Raw genomic sequence first — 6,000 nt, 5'->3', positions numbered from 1 at the left:
CCCCTGCCCCCATGAATGTAGATTTTCTTAGATCTCCTGTCTTTTTAGATCTCTTTTCCAAACACCATCCACTTCCACTACTTTAATTGTCACTCTATAGGAATGACTCTCAGATCTTGGTTTCCAAACTATTGCCTTTTCCGAGGGCTAAGTTTAAATTTCCAGATGACTTACCAGCATTTGAAACACAAAGGAGACCAAATAGGAACAAGAACCCACCATTTTCCTTCCCCAAGTCACCACTCCTGCATTCTCCTCCATAACCGACTGTGGCATAAAGACTTCGCTTCTGCCATGACTGAGTGACCCCCCTTCCTTGCCCTGCGTCTGGTCACTTGCCAAATCCAATGCCACACCCTCACATTTCCCCCAGAATCAGACGTCTCGCCTTCACACTGCCCCGCATCAGCCCCACTCTCCTCTTCCTACACCTACTGCAATCATTTCTCCTCTTTTTCCCATTCCATGTCTCCCATTCTGCCGGATTAATTTTTCCAAACCTGTTTTTTTATTACCTATTCACACACTTTAAAATCCCCAATGGCTCCCTTCTCTCAAATGAAGTCTAGGCTCTTTAATAGTCATAAAGACTATTTACTCAACTTACCTTTCCAGCATTATCCACCACCATTTCCCTAAATGTGTCCGGTGACCAGATGAACTAAATCATTAAGTTCCCCCATCTCGGGTTGGAAACGTTCCCATTCCTACGCTTTTGTTCATGCCGCTTGCCTGTCAAGAATGCCCTGCTTCTCCGTCCCTCTCTACTGAAATCCTCTCTTGGCCTCAGAAAGGTTTTCAATGCTCCTGCATCACATACCTGTTACTGTTAAAGACGTAACCTGCCTTTCATCGGATGGATCCCCTATATCTTACTCTTAACCTCTTTTGTATCTTAACCATTTGGGAATGTGCCACCTTCTTACCACTGAGGTCTCATGCTCGCTATAGATTGTCCTTAAAACTATTTTCCAAGTACTTTGCTCATTTCTGCCAATTTAAAGGTGAACAAACATTTCCCTGGGAAATATTATAAAACCTCCTTACCCGAAGAAAACCTGTATTTAAGTTTCTCCTCCTCATTCTTGAGTGCAGTTTTCTCATTCACGCAGAAGGTGAGCGAGTTCCTATTACCACATCTTAAAGGATGGAGAACATAGAGAAAGCGGGCATCTTTACCGTTCTGGCAAGGGAGAGAGCATTCTCACACCCTTGCGCTGGAATTCAGAATGCAAATCTTTGCCCCAGGGGAAGAGCATAGATGAGTGAAGAAGACAGACCCCAAAACACCCAGTAACAAATTTACTTGAGCAAAGCTATGGCAGAAGCCTGTGAAGTGGGCACGGTGGGAGTCCCCGGAGTGGAAGCAGGGAAACGTCAGTCTGAAGGCAGGGGAAAGGACTTGGCAGCTACTCAGCTCCGTGAAGTTGTCTTGGCCTGATTTCACTAATTATTCTTAAACACAAATTTCCCAAACCCTTGACATAGAAACAGTCTCTTGCAAGTTCTTACAGAAGAGCAATCACTTTTAGAAGCTATGTTATGGTTCCGTGTGGCCTGGATACAGAGGCCCGTCCCCTTCCTCCTTTAAGTCCTGTAGCCAGGGTGTTGGGCTTCTCCTGGCCGCACCTGGCTGGCGGGGAAATCCAGGTCTGTCTGAGGGCTGAGTGAGGGGCAGCCAAGGATGAAAGGCAGAGAACAGGTGGTTCTGCCCCATAGCAGCCATGTGGTCAAGCTATTAAGCTTCTCTTGAATTGAGTTTCCTGAAGAAGAAGAAAAAAGGAGATAGTAATAGCGTCTAGTCCTTATTTATGGACAAATCAGAAGAAAATAGTATTTATTAAGCTTATGCTAAGGGCCAAGCATTGCGCCAGGTGACCTTTATGTTTAATTCATTTAATTCATATGAATAGCTACAAGGTAGGTAGTACTATTATTTTCATTTTAGGCTGAAGACACTGAGGCTCAGAAGAATTCAATAATGTGCCCACGGTTACAGAGGCGACAAGCAGAAGATCCAGAATAGACCGGTCTGATCCCAAAATGTCACCATTCTCCATCCCGCCATTCAGCCACCCCAAACCACACTCTTCCTAGAAGTGGCAGTGGCCTTCACGACAAAGGGCCCCACATTAAGAGCCGGAGAGTGACACTTGCCTCTACAAGGCAGGCCTCGCAAAACACCCATCACCCCCACCCTTTCCTCCTCTTTGGGAAATTCTACTTCACCTCGTCAAGGTCACTCAAGTGGGACCTCTTTCGGAACTTTCCCAGCTGTACCGCTCTGCACTAGCCCCAAAGCGTAGCCCGTGGCTCCATCTTGCAGGCCACTTGCGTACAATAGTCCTTGCCGCACAATTTCACAGTTTAAAGCCAGAGACTGGTAAGATACTTGGCAGAGAGTAAGCATCCAGTTAGCCTTTTCTAAACAAATTAATGAATAAATGAACTGTAACAGTATATCCGTTACTGAATCTCTCTATCAGTTTTTGTGATCTTTAAAACAGATGTCTAGCCCTTCATATCTCACAGATATGTCTTGAGAATGTAATGAAATTCATTGCATGTCTTAAAAACAAAATCATTAGATGAGGCCAAGCAGTGGTTCCTTTACAAAAAAAAAAAAAAAAACAGTTTAACAACAAGGAGGTTTTCATTCATGTGAATCCATGCGAAAGAGAAATATCAATCAATTGCCTCTCATATGCCCCCAACCAGGGACCAGGCCCACAACCCAGGCATGTGCCCTGACCGGGAATTGAACTGGTGACCTTTTGCTTTGTGGGACGTTACCCAACTCACTGAGCCACACCGGTCAGGGCACATGTGTATTTTGATGGTGCAGATCTGTAGGAAGAAAAGTCCTTAAAGCTTTGTAGACGAAGAGCCTTGAGCCTGAGAAAAAACCCTGCCATATAAAGGTGACTGTTGGGAGGATTAAATGAGTGAATCCATATAAAATGCATAGCATTATTCTGGGGGCAAAGATGCCCTCAAATATTATTATGGTCATGATGTTGATGAAGAAAATGATAATGAAGACAACTGTAAATCATGAAAGGCTGCTTATTTCTCATTATGCTGAGCATATCTTGTAAAATTTAAAGAAATAATCTAAACAGGAGCCTGCCATCTCTTGGTCTTATAGGACTTCACAAGATCGAAACCATATCTACACGCAGTACCTTGTTTGTGCTCCCAGAAGCCCGGGGAGACAGACAGAGAGCGAGTGAACTGGTTCGGAGAGGCCGGGGGGAGCGACGGGCCTGTCTCAGCAGAGCGGGCCCGGAGCTCGGCCTCTCCCGGCCAGGGCCGTGCCTTGTGGTTCCTTCCCCTCCTTCTTCAGCAGCGCCTGGTCTCCGATGAGCACTGAGGCCCTCAGGGCTCACCTGTTCCTCCTGCCCCAAACTGAAAGCCGTGGTATTTAGATCAGCAGCAAAGGTAATAATGATACCTATTTCCCAAGAGATGTTTTCGCTCTGCCTGGACTAAGAGCTCCAGCCACATGAATGCCAGAAATGCATTTTAAAAAATTATACCATGCTAACAGCAGTAATTGAAACATATTGTACTTTTTCTTTTCCTGAAGAGCTTGCAGTCCCTTGTCACCAGTTCTCCTTTTTTCTTATTCCCGTGCAAATGTTCGGATTGCCACCTGTGACAGCTTCCTCATGGAAGGGTAACATGGGCTTCCTGGAGGTCACTCAAGAGCAGCATGACAGTGACTTTCTGTGCACAGGGTGGTGGAAGTGGGCGGGGGCCCTCCTGGGCGGCAGGAGAGTTCCGGCACCCGATCGTTCGGGCAGAATTCAATTCAACGCATATTTTGGACCCCATCTTACCCGCCAGGTCCTCGGCTCCGCGCAGATACAGGAAAAGACCCCGCGGTCTGGTCACCACGCAACTGTTTCCTGTTCTAACCCCAAACTCCCCTCGGCAGGTGGCAGCGGCCACACAGCTGGCAGACAGGAGTAGAGGACAGCCTGGAGGAGCCCGCTCTCTCTCCGTCCCACACGTGTTCTTTGGCAGCAGTTTCACATAAACATGTCTCTTCCCTCCCTGTGTCCCACAGGGGGTGCGCTATTTTTCCAAACCCACTTAGAATAGCACAAGCAGGTCGCTTGACTTGCCGGCGTTAGGCTCTGATTTCTGCCTCCTGACTCAGCGCAGGTGTTGTTGATCTGGAGATGCTTCTCTTGGCTTTCGTTCTTCGCTGCATCAAGGGACCCACGGGGTGTGAGACCATCCGCTGGGCCTCAGTCCCCTGCCCGCACCCGCTGCGCTCAGTGGGTACCTTTGCTTTCCTGCTTTACCAAGATCTAGGTGTGCCTAAGGTTTTCATATGTGATCTTTACTCACAGCATCGCTGTCGCTATGGCTGTTTCTAATTCCTCTCACCCTTCTGAGTACAACAGATTTCTTTCCACAGGAAAACTAACTTCTCCCTGTGTGTCCCGGATGCCATTGCCTTTTCTCTCAGCAGAGTCATCCCCTCCCTCAAAACCTCTGAATACCTCAGTCCCCAAACTCCCCCTCCTGCCTCTCAGTCTCTGAGCATCATTAGTCTCTGAGCCCCCCACGTCTAGAGGTTCTCCCTCCCTGCGAAGTGTGGCGTTGCCCCTTCTGGGTCTTCTCCCATTTCTCTGACTATTCTCCTCCCGTTTCCTCCTATTGATTGTGGACTCAGCTCTTCTCTCGCCCCACACTGTCCTCACTCGCTCATCCATTCAGTCATTCGAGATTTACAGGGGACCTGCTCTCTGCCTGGTTCCCATCCAGCTACAGGAGCACAGCCGTGAGCAGGACACACAAGGCCGCTTCACAGAGCTTTCCTCTGATGGCACAGACAGACAATACGCAAGTACATACATTGTAGGTAAAATATTTGGGAGACTAAGAGAAAATATGAGGAACAAGAAATAGGGTAATGAGAGGGAGTAGCTGCAGGTGGGCTAAGGGGGAGGGTTAGGGCTTGGAAAGAGGCCCCAGGGAGGGCCGCTCTCAGGAGAAGTCATTTAACACCGGGCCTGAATACGACAGACCAGCCACAGCATGAAGAGGAGTCTGGGCAGGGCGATATTTGGCACAAAAGCTCTCTAATGCGGAAAAACACTTGGCCATCGCGAGGCGCATTTTAAAGAATTAAGCATGACTGGAACACTGGGGACCAGGCGGGATGGCAGGCTCGCAGGGCAGAGCGGGCCCGGGCTGCGGGGAGGCCTCGGCGGGCTGTGGCAAGGAGTCCGCGTTTGGCTTGGGTGCTACGAGGTGCCAAGAGAGGGCTTGAGGCGAGAAAGACACACGATTCCATGGGACACAGAGCATTCTGGCTGCGGTGAGGACTAAAATAGATGGTTTTGCCCATCGACAGCAAGGAGAAGATGAACGTCAAGCTGAAAAAAGTAAAAATAAAACAAAACAAAAACAGCGGCAAGGACTAAAGGCAAAATGACAGAAATAGAAAAGGAATAATAAAGAATTTAAATGGGTTAACAACTCTCAGAACAAGGCCAAATCCACTTCAAAGGCCTTAAGGTATTTGCAAAAGTGACAGAGAGCCACCGCCCAAACTCCGGGGAACCGCCAGAGCACTGAAAAGGCCAATGAGCCTGTGTTCAATAGATGAGAGGCAGCTTCATGGTTCCTAAAACCCCCTGTGAAATCCTCACGATGACTATTTAAATTGGGGTTGGTAAACATTTATAAAAGAACACTTACGCACACGTAGAAGCGAGAAGCGATGTTGTGAACCAAGCCGACTGTGGCTGTATCGGTGGCTGCGGTGGCGGCTGTGGAAGTGGAGGGTGACGGGCTTATCAGACAGAAAGTCTTGGTGACTCTGTGTGTTTGGACGAGCCTTGGAATAAAACCGTGGAATCTCAGAGATGACTGGAACTTTATCAATAATCTATTTCACACTTATAACCTATAGAAGAGTTTCTATTTCTACTATTCCAGTAATTGTCTGGGTAACAACTGCTTGAACATAACAAAAGGTAA

This window comes from Pteronotus mesoamericanus, unplaced genomic scaffold, assembly GCF_021234165.1.
Source record: "Pteronotus mesoamericanus isolate MK-2021 breed Mesoamerican mustached bat unplaced genomic scaffold, CSHL_Meso_final contig_53, whole genome shotgun sequence".
Lineage (NCBI taxonomy): Eukaryota > Metazoa > Chordata > Mammalia > Chiroptera > Mormoopidae > Pteronotus > Pteronotus mesoamericanus.
This window is presented reverse-complemented; position numbering follows the sequence as displayed.